The sequence below is a fragment of the Somniosus microcephalus genome, unplaced genomic scaffold, assembly GCF_052327205.1.
Source record: "Somniosus microcephalus isolate GS21.2 unplaced genomic scaffold, FLI_Smic_1.0 unresolved_chr1, whole genome shotgun sequence".
In the NCBI taxonomy this organism is placed as follows: domain Eukaryota; kingdom Metazoa; phylum Chordata; class Chondrichthyes; order Squaliformes; family Somniosidae; genus Somniosus; species Somniosus microcephalus.
In genome coordinates, this window is record NW_028225179.1 from 15,578,607 (window position 1) to 15,593,818 (window position 15,212).

A 15,212-nucleotide genomic window follows, 5' to 3' on the forward strand; every position below is an offset into this window, starting at 1 on the left:
GGGGGAAGAGAGAGAGAGAGAGAGAGACTGGGGGTGTCGAAGTCTCGACTGCCAAGTAAGACTCTTTAAACACAAAGTATCATTAAAGACAGGCTTTATTTGCTTGCAAGGGAAGAGTTGTGTAGTCAAGGGCTACATCAGACCTCTTCAAAGAAATAAAGAAGTTGTTCATATTTATACAGTATAGAAACAAACCAAGCTTTCTATGCTACATGACATAGTATGGAATCATACCTGATTACAAAGGCACAGACCTTGCGAATTATTGAAACAGCGTATTCCGGGCTGCGTTAGAATAGCAAACAGAAATACCTCGGGATAAGATTAACTAATCCTTTATTATGGGATCCCTCTGTTCCTTCTGTTCTCTCACTATACCAGCTGGACCTGTAGGCCGATGTTTACCTTATCATGTCCTTGGCTAATTGTTTGGTGAATGAGGCTCTTTGTAAGCTTATAATAGATAAGGAGTACGAATGTAGCATTCCTAACTTGTCTCATCCCCTAGAGACTGGTTAGTGAATCATGCTGTCGGCCATTTCAGTTTTTAGTCTATGCCCAGGAAGCCATTTTGTGTCTAAGTGAGAAACTGTACTTCCACATTCTTCCCTTTTGTCCTTACAAGGACAACATAACTGAAATTAACCCTTTTTTTTTTTCGGTCCTCATACCAAATTTAGATTTTAGCCAAGGATACCGACTTCTGTTTTGAACCACCCTCGAGATATACCTGTACTGATGGTTGGCCTTATCTAAGATCGTCTTTCGTTTTTGTTTATTCTTAGTGTTTGGGCGTGTATTCTTGTAGGGGTTGAATTGTGTTTGATTTGATTTCAGGTTTATGTCTTTGTGAAGTTCTGCAGCTTATATTAGCCTGCAGTGTTCTAATTTCCCTGCAGCTTATATTAGCCTGCAGGGAAATTAGAACACTGCAGGCTAACATAAGCTGCAGAACTTCACAAAGACATAAACCTGAAATCAAATCAAACACAATTCAACCCCTACAAGAATACACGCCCAAACACTAAGAATAAACAAAAACGAAAGACGATCTTAGACAAGGTCAACCATCAATACAGGTAGGTATTCACGTGTAATTCTCGTTTCTTTCGGGATCTTTCCCCATCTCCTTGGCATATTAGACTCAGTAGTCCGATTAGTATACAAAATATAAGTAACATCTTCATTGTTAGAGTCTTTCAAAAATCAATTGTCTCTATTCGGTGCCTTCTTGCAGTGGGATGCGTGAATCCAGGAAGATCTTTCCTTGACTTTTACGGCTGTGTTTGTAGTCAGGAGCACTTGATATGGTCCTTCGAAGCGTGGTTGTAGACCGTTCTTCCTTTTAAAAACCTTCACGTAGACGTCATCTCCTGGTTTCAAGTCGTGGCACTTTCCCTCTGCTGGACTCGTTTGAGCTTCTTTTACCTGTTGGTGAAAGCTGGAAATACATTTAGTTAATGCAATGCAATAGTTTAGCATAGTCTCGTCCATTTTATGAATGTCCATTTGTTTCACCGTAAATGGTGCTGAGAATGGCAGCCTTAGGGGTCGTCCCATAACAATCTCATATGGAGACAGTCCATTTGTCCTGTTAGTTGCTGCTCGCATTATCATCAATGCTAAGGGTAATAGTTCGACCCATTTAAGTCCAGTTTCATTGCAAAGTTTAGAAAGTTTATTCTTCAGCACTCCATTATGTCTTTCCACCAGTCCTGCGGATTGTGGATGATAACTGCAGTGAAAATGCTGGTTAATCTGCAAAGCTTTACATAGTTCTTTTATAATTGCTCCAGTGAAATGCGATCCTCTGTCGCTTGAAAGCTGCATAGGTATTCCAAACCTGGGTATGACTTCTTTTAACAAGCACTTTGCTACTGTTACAGCATCATTCTTTTTACATGGGAAAGCTTCAACCCATCTTGAAAACATACCTATAATTACTAACACATACTTAAATCCTAAACATGGAGGTAATTCAATAAAATCCATTTGTAAATGTACGAAAGGGCCTGGTGGATTTGGGTGGGAGGCAGCTTGTACCTTCTCTGTCTTGCCTGGATTCATTTCCTGGCAAATGGTGCACCTTTCACTGATTTGTTTTGCAATTGCCGAAATACCTGGTGCATACCATGTTTGATTAATATAGTCTGCCATCCCCCCTTTGTCCGCATGCGTGAACACATGAACGCATCGGGCAATCCATGGAAGTAAAGATTTTGGAGCCACCATGCGGCCGTCATGGTGAACCCATACTCCTTCAGGCGTTTTAAAGCAAAAATCCCTTGCCCAAGCTAACACTTCGTCCGGGTTAGCCTGTGGCTGAAAGGCTAAAACATCATTTATAGAAGGTGGGTCATTATCTGATTTCTGTTGACGCAAAACAAAGGCTGAGACCAGTGGCCCTGTATCTGACAGAGCGGCTGATTTAGCAGCTCTATCTGATCGCTCGTTACCCAAGGATATCTGATCCTGACTGTCTGTATGAGCCTGACATTTAATAACTGAAATCTTAGTGGGGCACACTAGAGCCTTTAAAAGATTATTGATTTGCTCGGCATTCTTAATAGTTGATCCTGAGGAAGTTAGAAATCCCCTTAATTTCCAGATCTGTCCATAATCGTGAGCAACTCCAAAAGCATACCTGGAGTCGGTATAAATGTTAACAGTTTGATCAGTAGCCAATATACAAGCTCTGGTAAGAGCGAAGAGTTCTGCTTGTTGCGCTGAAAATGATTGAGGTAGTGAGAGCGCCTCCATGACTGAATGATCATCAGAAACGGCATACCCAGCCCTAGGTGATCCTTTATCATCCCTAAGGGCCGATCCATCTACGTAGAATACCAAGTCACTATTAGGAACAGGAGTTCCAGATAAATCTGTTCGGGGCTTAGTAGCCAACTGGGTAACCGTGTCACAGCAGTGTGGGATACCGTCCTCTTCTGTGGGTAGCAGCGTGGCTGGATTCAAAACTGAACATCTTTGAATTATGAGATTGGAGTTGGATAACAGTTCAACCTCACATTTGCTGCTACGGGCTGATGTTAGATGCTGAGTGGCGTATTTTGATAACAGTACTTCCACTGAATGTGGTACAAACAAAACAGTTCGGTGATTAAGCGTGATGCCTTGAGCCTGTTGTACAGCGTAATAGGCAGCAGCTAGAATTGGCAGGCATCCAGGCAACCCACGTGCAACGGGATCTAATTGAGTACTGAAATACGCTAAGGGTCGCTGTTTATCCCCGTGGGATTGAGTCAGGACAGATTGAGCAAAACCCGATTTATGATGGACGAAAAGGTTAAACTGTTTCTGATAGTCTGGTAGCCCTAATGCTGGAGCTGATGTAAGGGCTTGTTTAACATTTTCAAAGGCGTCTTCTGCCTTTTTACTCCAGACGAGAGGATCTTCCCCTGTGGGTGCGGAGATATCTAGCAGTGGGCGTACCAGATCTGAATATCCCATGATCCATTGCCTACAGTATCCTGACATGCCGAGAAAATGTTTCAATTGCTGTTTAGTAGTAGGCAAGGGTGCCTCACAAATGGCTTTAATTCTTTCTTGCATCAAAGTTCATGTCCCAAATATTGTACTGTCTCTGACACAAACTGCAGCTTAGAACGTGATATCCTATGTCCTTTTGCCGCTAGGGTGCGTAGCATGATAAGCGAGTCAGTCTGGCATGACTGTGCGTCAGGTGAAGCTATCAGCAAATCATCGATGTATTGGATAAGCGTGGACCCTCCGGTAAAGTGTATGTCTTCTAAATCGCGTTTCAGGCTTTGTGAAAAAATTGTGGGGCTTTCTGTGTAGCCCTGCGGGAGTCTCGTCCAAGTGTACTGTGTTCCTTTGAATGTAAATGCGAACAGGAATTGCGAATCTTGGTGGATAGGGAATACTGGTCAGGATAGTGGCAGGATTTGGCACAACTGGATAAACGGGTAATACTGATTCGTTCACTGCTCTAAGATCCTGCACAAGTCTCCACCTTCCACTTTCTTTCTTTTCTACCGGAAAAATTGGAGTGTTGCATTGACTCTGGGTTGGGACAATTATTCCTTGCTCCAACAAAGAGTTAATGACAGGCTGAATTCCTTGTTCAGCTGCTGCTGAGATCGGGTACTGCGGTCTACGGGGCAATCGAACGGCTGGCTTTAATGTGATCTTGTATGGCTGAGCAGTTAGCATTTTGCCAACTTCATTTGTGTGACTGGACCATACCTGTGGCGGGATCTGATCGAGCAGTTGCTCCGTCTCCCGTGGGATAACTTGAGGGGAGCATTCGCGTAAGGGATACATGGTGCATCTGTCAGTAGGTATATACACCTGTAATCCCTTCTCTGAGCAAATTATTGTTGCTTGCATTTTGCACAACAAATCTCTTCCCAAGAGATTCATAGGGGCTTCCTCTGATAGGAGAAAGACATGTTGGCCATGGGAATTATCTGCTTGTATCTCTAGTGGTTGCGACCACGTCATAGTTTGTGAAGATCCGGAGAGCCCTATACATGAGACATTCTGTTCAGTACACGGGGTTCCTCTGGCATATTGCTTTGTCAATATGGAACGAGTAGCTCCTGTGTCGACGAGAAAGAGAACGCTCTTGCCCTGCATTTGTATAGACAGATATGGCTCCTCTCTAGCATTTACTGACACTAAGGATAACTGCAGGAGGTGGTTAACGTCTGGGGCTGCGTCTCTGCGTCATGCTGAATAATTTTGCACTCCCGTATTTTGAGTTTCCCAAGGATTCCCTGTAGTGAAATTTGCCTGCGGACGATTGTGAAGCTGGGCTTGGGTACTCATATTGTTGGGTGTACCTTCCCAACCTTGATTGTGCGGTGTTGGGTAAGGGCAATTGGCTTTCCAGTGGTCAATCAGACCACAATTAAAACATGTGCTTGTATTTCCTCCTCCGTTCCAGTGGCCCCTGCCACCACCACCTCTACCCCTGCCTCTGAATCTACCTCTGTTATATCCTCTACCTCGTCCCCTGTTCTGACCCTGGTAGTAAATAGTAGTCTGGGCGGTCGGGGCTGGAGAAGCTGCTTGCTCCATTAACAAAGAAACTTTATTCTTTTGATCTTTATTCCTTTCCTGTATTCCTTTCAAGATTTGTGTCAATTCAGGAATGGGTTTATGTCTCCAGTCAAGGCAAACTAAAGTCAACGGTTCCTTAAGTTCTGTTCTGAGGCCGTTTACAAGGGCATTAATTAAAGGGATTTGATCATTTTCTTTTGTCATACCCGAATGCTGTCCCATAACCGCTTCCATTATTTCCATATAATCCTCAACGTCTTCATCCCTTTTGTGAGTTGTCTCAATTATCTTTGTCCAATTCATCCTTTTTATGGAATTTGACATGCATTATTCTGTACAATTCAGTCCAGAATGCATCATCAGGTAAGGTTTCTGGATTCCAGCCTTGATTTGTTCTATGGTTTTCGAAAAGCTGAAACCTATCCTGGCCTACGCCTTCCGTCAAAAGGCGGTATTTGGTATCTTTTAACCAAGCTCTAAATAGCTGGTCAACATCCACAATGGTGGGCTGGTGGCAGATAATGATACTTTTGAGTTCATTAATTGCCTTTTCTAAGTTCTCTGTGGGATCGGGTAATTCATGAATTATTGTCCTAAGCACACCAGCTGTCCATGAGCGGTGGACAGCGACTGGAGCTCCGTCAACATTGTGGACATTGGGGAAACGTCTGCGTGGAAAAGCACCAATTCGTTCAGCTCCTCCTTGGTTTGATTGACTGGCAGTCACAGACCTAGTGTTGGGTCTGTTCTCCTGCCTTGCAGCACCGGGGTCAGGTGGTTCAGCAGCTGGTGCGGCTGGTTGTTGTGCTTCGTAGTCAGGAGGTGGGGCTGGTCTTCTGAACCATCCCTCATCCTCGTCATTACTGGAATGAGTCGTGGGAAGGGGAGGATATTCACAAGGAGGGGCGGTGGGCTTCGGGATTTGTCTTAAAGGCATTAGTGTAATCTCTTCTTGTTTAGTCAATTTATTCATTAGATCTCTTTTCTTATTTTTGTTCTCAATTTTGCTAGTTAATATGCTGCGCTCTTTACGTTTTTCTGCTTCCCTTTTCCAGTCTGAGAAGGCAGACCAATTTATTGATTTTGCACCCCTTCTACGTGGGTCTCTGCCTGCTAGGCAGTTTTCTAGACACGTGATTCTATCTAGATTGAATGTACCATCCACGGGGAAAGGGTGTCTATCTTTCTTTGTCCATCTAGCCCACTTAGGTAAATCATTTGTGGATATCTGACCATAGTAGGTAAAGACATAAGAAGCGGGAGTTCCCTTTTCTGGGATCTTGCTCTGTGCAGCTCCCATCTTAGTTTGTTTGGTGTGTTTTTTTTTTAAACTAGGCTCTCTTCTTCTAGATCGCAAGTTTCACCCCTTACCCCCTCACGATTATTACTGACTGTCCAAAGGACCACAAGTGATGAAAAATAACAAGTAATAACAACCGTCAAAGAAAAGATAAGCAATGCAGCTGCCCAAACAGGCAAACAGACCAAATATTCAGACATTTATCTTATACTTTAAACTAAACAAATAGCCAATTCTCAGTTTGCGTTGTACGCCACTACAAGCTGAGTCCTTAACGTTTAACTTATACTTTATGTGAGAGTTTTCTGTCTTAATGTTGTCAATAGTCAACAAAAATGGAAAACAATATAGAATCCTTATGCTTTATTGCGAGGGGCTTGAACCCTCGTAGAAGGTATCTCAACGGAGAAAAATCCTGAGCCTGATAATACAGATCTTAAAAAATTACAGTGACAATTCTCAAACGATACTTTCTGCCGCGGGACTCAGCCCCAGCTCAAGGGACCCACCCTTGATCAAGGGACCCACCCTTGATACTGCAGTTTTAATTTGGTACCTTATCTGTCTGCGACTCAGCCCTGTCGACTTTCCTTTTGCCTTCTTTGCCCGATACTTTTTCTTTAAAGACTTGAGTTGTCAGTATTCTCCTCCCTTCAGTGGTCAACAATAAAAGAAGCAAATGTTACAGAATTCAACTCAACTCTAAAACATGAGTCTTAACTAGAGCGCAGTACTCCCGTCGGAAGAAACAGACCACACCAACATAATATCGAATGAGAAATTCTTTTATGTGAAAAAATCACTGTGGCCATTCAAGATCTGTCATTAGAGATTCACGATGCCCTTGTCCGTGATTTACCGAAAGGCAGCAAGCGATCTCGGTGGAACCTCCAAGTTATACTGTCGAAGTCTCGACTCCCGAGTAAGACTCTTAAACACAAAGTATCGTTAACAACAGGCTTTATTTGCTTGCAAGGGAAGATTTGTGTAGACAAGGGCTACATCAGACCTCTTCCACGTAATACAGGAGTTGTAGTATATTTATACAGTACAGAAGCAAAACAGGCTTTCTATGCCACATGACATAGTATTGAATCATAACTGATTACAAAGGCACAGACCTTGCGAATTATTGAAACAACGTATTCCGGGCTGCGTTAGAATAATGAACGGAAATACCTTGGGATAAGATTAACTAATCCTTTATTATGGGATCTCTCTGTTCCCTCTGTTCTCTCACTGTACCAACTGGGCCTGTGGGCTGATGTTTACCTTATCATGTCCTTGGCTGTTTGTTTCGTAAAGGAGGCTCCTTGTTAAGCTTATCACAAACAAGGAGTATGTATATAGCATTCCTAAATTATCTCGTTCCCTTGAAACATGATTAGTGAATCATGCTGTTGGCCATTTTAAATTTTAAATGGATTTCGCTCTATGCTCAGGAAGCCATTTTATGTCGAAATGAGAAACTGTACTTCCACATTAGTTTGGGGATTGAAACAGGGCTGTGGGGAGAGAGTGGGGCATTGGGATTAGTTTCGGATTGATACAGGGCTATGAGGAGAGATCGGGGCAGTGGGATTAGTTTGAGATTGATACAGGGCTTTCGGGAGAGAGCGGGGCATTGGGAATAGTTTGGGATTGATACAGGACTATCGGGAGGGATTGGGGCAGTGTGATTAGTTAGGGATTGATACAGGGCTATGGGGAGAGAGCGGGGCAGTGGGATTAGTTTGGGATTGATACAGGGCTATGGGGAGAGAGCGGGGCAGTGTTATTTGTTTGGGATTGATACAGGACTATGGGGAGAGAGCAGGGCAGTGGGATTAGTTTGGGATTGATACAGAGCTATGTGGAGAAAGTGGGGCAGTGGGATTAGTTTGGGGATTGATACAGGGCTATGGGGTGAGAGCGGGGCAGTGTCATTAGTTTGGGATTGATACAGGGCTATGGGGAGACAGTGGGGCAGTGTGATTAGTTTGGGATTGATACAGAGCTCTGGGGAGAGAGTGGGGCAGTGGGATTAGTTTGGGGATTGATACAGGGCTATGGGGTGAGAGCGGGGCAGTGTGATTAGTTTGGGATTGATACAGGGCTATGGGGAGACAGTGGGGCAGTGTGATTAGTTTGGGATTGATACAGGGCAATCGGGAGAGAGCGAGGCATTGGGAATAGTTTGGGATTGATACAGGGCTATTGGGAGAAACTGGGGCAGCGTGATTAGTTTGGCATTGATACAGGGCTATGGGGACAGAGCGGGTCATTGGGATTAGTTTGCGATTGATACAGGGCTATCGGGAGAGAGCGGGACAGTGGGATTAGTTTAGGATTTATACAGGGCACTCGGGAGTGAGCGGGGCAGTGGGATTAGTTTCGGATTGATACAGGGCTATGTGGAGTGAGCGGGGCAGTGGGATTATTTTGGGGATTGATACAGGGCTATGGGGAGAGAGCGGGGCAGTGTGATTAGTTTGGGGATTGATACAGGGCTATGGGGAGAGAGCGGGCAGGCGGATTAGTTTTGGGATTGATACAGGGCTATGGGGTGAGAGTGGGGCAGTGTGATTAGTTTGGATTGATACAGGGCTTTGGGGAGAGAGCGGGGCAGTGTGATTAGTTTGGGATTGATACAGGTCTATGGGGAGAGAGCGGGGCAGTTGGATTATTTTGGGATTGTTACAGGGCTATGGGGTAGAGCGGGGCAGTGGGATTAGTTTGGGATTGATACAGGGCTATTGGGAGAGATCGGGGCAGTGTGATTAATTCGGGATTGATACAGGGTTATCGGGAGAGAGCGAGGCATTGGGAAAAGTTTGGGATTGATACAGGGCTATGGGGAGAGAGCAGGTCAGTGTGATTAGTTTGGGATTGATACAGGGCTGTCGAGAGAGAGCGGGGCAGTGGTATTAGTTTGGGATTGATACAGGGCTATTGGGAGAGAGCGAGGCATTGGGAAAAGTTTGGGATTGATACAGGGCTATCTGGAGAGAGCGGGGCAGTGGCATTAGTTTGGGATTGATACAGGGCTAAGGGGAGAGAGCGCGGCAGTGTGATTAGTTTGGGATTGATACAGGACTATGGGGAGAGAGCGGCGCAGTGGGATTAGTTTGGGGATTGATACAGGGCTATGGATAGAGAGCGGGGCAGTGGGATTAGTTTGGAGAATGATACAGGGCTATGTGGAGAGCGGGGCAGTGGGATTTGTTTGGATATAACACAGGGCTATGGGGAGAAAGCAGGGCAGTGGGCTTACATTGGGGTTTGATACAGGGCTATGGGGAGAGAGCGGGGCAGTGGGATTTGTTTGGGATTGATACAGGGCTATGGGGAGAAAGCAGGGCAGTGGGATTAGTTTGGGATTGATACAGGGCTATCGGGAGAGATCGGGGCAGTGGGATTAGTTTGGGATTGATACAGGCCTATCGGGAGAGAGCGAGGCATTGGGAAAAGTTTGGGATTGATACAGGGCTATCGGGAGAGAGCGGGGCAGTGGCATTAGTTTGAGATTGATACAGGGCTAGGGGAGTAAGCGGGGCATTGCGATTAGTTTGGGATTGATGCAGGGCTATGGGGTTTTGTATGTTCCACATGTCCTGTGCTTGAAATCTCTGACATTGGCCAGACAATTTTTCAGCATTTCATTGTCTTGGGCTGTTTACTATGAACACCTTTACCTGTTTCTGATCTACACAGGATGCAACAGATCAGAAAAACCTCCATTCAACCATGCGATTCCTGTCTCTGCAAAGACATCATACTGTTCCACAATGCAGGAATGTCGCAAAAAGCTTTTGATAGCTGAGAACAACTTTAACCATTCAAACCTTTCAGGTAAAGAAGCTTCTAGATTCCGAGCCACAAATTGAATCGTTTAAGGCATAAAGAATGTCACAGAAATGTGATTTATTGCTGTTACTTTACAATTTACAAATATACACACAATTTGTGTCACTGAATTATAAACAAAAAGCAGGCAAAGCTATGACTTAACAGAAAAAAACAATTGTTTTTCTTCTTGGACAGCAAAACCAGTCAGACTGACTTGCAAATGTTTACTGATATGTTGACATAAAGATTTATAATTTACCAATTTTGCTTCTAATGTTTTTCTCTCAAACATTCTCCACAATATTAATCCCTGCTCTTGTCACAAGGAGTGTTGAATTATTTTAGGTACTTCGCAATTAAAAGCAGGATACAAACTTCATTATACTCACAAATTTTAATCTCCTATTTCAAACATTCAAACCAAATCGAAGTGTACGTTATCACTTTAATCAAAGTATTTTCTGTGTCTCTCTCAATAAACAAAGAGTGGTTTCTTCTAAATTAGCTTCCGGCAATTTTTATACATCATTACATAACTCTTGCTTCAATTAACACTCCACTAAATGTATAAGAGGATATCTATATTTACGTTATTCCTGCGACTTGTTAGGACTATCGAATGACAGACATTATAAAATGGTTTGTGTTTTTCCCCTTTCTTGGTTCTCTTCCTAAATGTCTTAATGGTATATTTTTAAAAAGTCATTAAAAAGTAATATGTAACTCCTACAAATCCTCCCCTACCTTCCCCCTCCTCAACACCATGATTGCATGTTTGTGTAAAGCTACTCACTTCAGGCAATCACTCAAAATCAAATCTTGATATATTTCAATTTGAAAACATTTTAACCATTTCAGAGCGTTTGGACTTCAAGACCTGGTTGAAACTTGTTTAGATGAGGGGAAAATTGGCTTTTGCTTCAGTCTCTTCCAAAATCATGCTCGAAACTTAGGGGGAGAAAGTGTTTCTTACACTCATTTTTGGTGAAATGTTCATTAAAAATCTTTAAATTCTTTCAAGTCTCACTGCAGCTTTGACAGAAGAAGTTGCTCCAAGTTTCTCTTTCCCCCTTCAATGCTGTCGTTAAACATCTGACAAACTAAAGTCTAATTCCAAACGGAGCTCCAATCAGAAAGTGAATAAAGTGGTTAAACTTCCTAAGAAGGCGGCGAGGTTATCTATCCCCAGCCTTGGAGATGAGCTGGGATCAGTTTTTGGAGATGTTGTTTCCTCTTTTTCTGTTGCCGCTCCCTCCGTCTCTCAGACTCTGAGGTACAAACTGGGGCACAAACTATTTCCCTTTCTCGCAACATGATTTAAATAACCCTGGCTGATTTCCCTCTCTCTGTAACCCAGAGGTCACTGGGCAGTGATCAGGAGCATGAACCCTGGCTGATTTCCCCTCTCTCTCTAACCCAGGGCTCACTGGACTGTGATCAGGAGCAGGAACCCTGGCTGATTTCGCCTCTCTCTCTAACCCAGGGGTCACTGGACTGTGATCAGGAGCAGGAACCCTGGCTGATTTAACCTCTCTCTAACCAAGGGGTCACTGGATAGTGATCAGGAGCAGGAACCCTGGCTGATTTCCCTCTCTCTCTAACCCAGGGGTCACTGGGCAGTGATCAGGAGCATGAACCCTGGCTGAAATCCCCTCTCTCCGGGCGGCACGGTGGCATAGTGGATAGCACTGTTGCCTCACAGCACCAGGGATCCTGATTCGAATCCGGCCTCGGGTGACTGTCTGTGTGGGGTTTGCACATTCTCCCCGTGTTTGCGTGGGTTTTCTCCGGGTGCTCCGGTTTCCTCCCACAGTCCAACGATGTGCGGGTTAGGATGATTGGCTATGATAAATTGACCCTTAGTGTTAGGGAGGTTAAATACATGGGGTTACGGGGATCGGGTGGGTTATGTGTCGGTGCAGGCTCGATGGGCCGAAATGGCCTCTATCTGCACTGTGGGGTTTCTGTGTTTCTGTGTGTTTCTCTCTAACACAGGGGTCACTGGACTGTGATCAGGAGCAGGAACCCTGGCTGATTTCACATGTCTCTCTAACCCAGGGGTCACTGGGCAGTGATCAGGAGCAGGAACCCAGGCTGATTTCCCCTCTCTCTAACCCAGGGGTCACTGGACAGTGATCAGGAGCATGAACCCTGGCTGATTTCCCTCTCTCTCTAACCCAGGGGTCACTGGGCAGTGATCAGGAGCAGGAACCCTGGCTGATTTCCCCACTCACTAACCCAGGGGTCACTGGATAGTGATCAGGAGCATGAACCCTGGCTGATTTCCCTCTCTCTCTAACCCAGGGGTCACTGGATAGTGATCAGGAGCAGGAACCCTGGCTGATTTCCCCTCTCTCTAACCCAGGGGTCACTAGATAGTGATCAGGAGCGTGAACCCTGGCTGATCTCCCCTCTCTCTCTAACCCAGGGGTCACTGGACTGTGATCAGGAGCAGGAACCCTGGCAGATTTCACCTCTCTCTCAAACCCAGGGCTCACTGGACAGTGATCAGGAGCACGAACCCTGGCTGAGCTCCCCTCTCTCTAACCCAGGGGTCACTGGACAATGATCAGGAGTATGAACCCTGGCTGGTTCCCACTCTCTCTAACTCAGGGATCACTGGATAGTGATCAGGAGCTGGAACCCGGGCTGATTTCCCCTCTCTCTAACCCAGGGGTCACTGGACAGGGAGCAGGAATCCTGGCTGATTCCCCCTCTCTCTAACCCAGGGGTCACTGGACAATGATCAGGAGCAGCAACCCTGGCTGATTTCCCCTCTCTCTAGCCCAGGGGTCACTGGATAGTGATCAGGAGCATGAACCCTGCCTGATCTCCCCTCTCTCTTTAACCCAGTGGTCACTGCACTGTGATCAGGAGCAGGAACCCTGGCTGATTTCACCTGTCTCTCTAACCCAGGGGTCACTGGGCAGTGATCAGGAGCAGGAACCCTGGCTGATTCCCCTCTCTCTCTAAACCAGGTGTCACTGCACAGTGATCACGAGCAGGAACCCTGGCTGGTTCCCCCTCGATCTAACTCCGGGGTCACTGGACTGTGATCAGGAGCATGAACCCTGGCTGACTTCCCTCTCTCTCTAACCCAGGGGTCACTGGATAGTGATCAGGAGCAGGAACCCTGGCTGGTTCCCCCTCTCTCTAACTCAGGGGTCACTGGATAGTGATCAGGAGCTGGAACCCGGGCCGATTTCCCCCCTCTCTAACCCAGGGTCACTGGACAGTGATCAGGAGCACGAATCCTGGCTGATTTCCCCTCTCTCTAACCCAGGGCTCACTGGACAGTGATCAGGAGCAGGAACCCTAGCTGATTTCCCCTCTCTCTAACCCAGGGGTCACTGGACAGTGATCAGGAGGTGGAACCCTGGCTGATTTCCCCACTCACTAACACAGTTTTCACTGGACAGTGATCAGGAGCAGGAACCCTGGCTGATTTCCCCTCTCTCTAACTCAGGGGTCACTGGGCAGTGACCGGGAGCACGAACCCTGGCTGATTTCCCCTTTATCTCTAACCCAGGGGTGACTGGGCAGTGATCAGGAGCAGGAAACCTGTCTGGTTTCCCTCTCTCTCTAACCCAGGAGTCACTGGGCAGTGATCAGGAGCAGGAACCCTGGCTGATTTCCGTCTCTCTCTAACCCAGGGGTCACTGGACAATGATCAGGAGCAGGAACCCTGGCTGATTTCCCCACTCTCTAACACAGGGGTCACTGGATAGTGATCAGGAGCATGAACCCTGGCTGATTTCCCCTCTCTCTCTAACCCAGGGGTCACTGGGCTGTGACCAGGAGCAGGAACCCTGGCTGATATCACCTGTCTCTCTGTAACCCAGGGGTCACTAGGCAGTGATCAGGAGCAGGAACTCAGGCTGATTTCCCCTCTCACTAACCCAGGGGTCACTGGACAGTGATCAGGAGCATGAATCCTGGCTGATTTCCCCTCTCTCTAACCCAGGGGTCACTGGGCAATGATCAGGAACTGGAACCCTGGCTGATTTCCCCTCTCTCTCTAACACAGGGGTCACTGGACAGTGATCAGGAGCAGGAACCCAGGCTGATTTCCCCTCGCTCTCTAACCCAGGTGTCACTTGGCAGTGAACAGGAGCATGAACCCTCACTGATTTCCCTCTCTCTCTAACCAGGGGTCACTGGGCTGTGATCAGGAGCAGGAACCCTGGCTGATTTCCTTCTCTCTCTAACCCAGGTGTCACTTGGCAGTGAACAGGAGCATGAACCCTCACTGATTTCCCTCTCTCTCTAACCAGGGGTCACTGGGCTGTGATCAGGAGCAGGAACCCTGGCTGATTTCCTTCTCTCTCTAACCCAGGGGTCACAGGGCAGTGATCAGGAGCAGGAACCCTGGCTGATTTCCCCTCTCACTAACCCAGGGATCACTGGGCAGTGATCAGGAGCAGGACCCCTGGCTGATTTCCCCTCGCACTAACCCAGGGATCACTGGACAGTGATCAGGAGCACAAACCCTTGCTGATTTCCCCTCTATCTATAACCCAGGCGTCACTTGACATAGATCGGGAGCATGAACCCTGGCTGATTTCCCCTCTATCTCTAACCCAGGTGTTACTTGACAGTGATCAGGAGCAGGAACCCTGGCTGATTTCCCCTCTCTCTAACTCAGGGGTCACTGGACAGTGATCAGGAGCAGGAACCCTGGCTGATTTCCCTCTCTCTCTAACCCAGGAGTCACTGGGCAGTGATCAGGAGCAGGAACCCTGGCTGATTGCCCCTCTCTCTAACCCAGGGGTCACTGGTCAGTGATCAGGAGCAGGAACCCTGGCTGATTTCCCTCTCTCTCTAACCCAGGAGTCACTGGGCAGTGATCAGGAGCAGGAACCCTGGCGGATTTCCCCTCTCTCTAACCCAGGGGTCACTGGGCAGTGATCAGGAGCAGGAACACTGGCTGATTTCCCCTCTCTCTAACCCAGGGGTCACTGGGCAGTGATCAGGAGCAGGAACCCTGTCTGATTTCCCATCTCTCTAACTCAGGGGTCACTGGACAGTGATCAGGAGCAGGAAT

General features: G+C 46.5%; 1 long non-coding RNA gene across 2 annotated transcripts in view; it reads right to left on the bottom strand.

Moving 5' to 3' along the window:
* Positions 1 to 920: 920 nt before the first annotated feature.
* LOC147093647 (uncharacterized) overlaps positions 921 to 15,212 on the bottom strand; it is a 55,777-nt gene continuing 41,485 nt past the window's right edge. The window contains exons 2-3 of one of the 2 annotated variants that reach the window (XR_015074716.1): positions 6,897 to 6,991; positions 921 to 1,441 (exon numbers count right to left, since the gene is read on the bottom strand). This is a non-coding gene — a long non-coding RNA (uncharacterized LOC147093647). The remainder of the gene's footprint in view (positions 1,442 to 6,896; positions 6,992 to 15,212) is intronic. The other variant, XR_015074715.1, reaches the window with a different exon arrangement.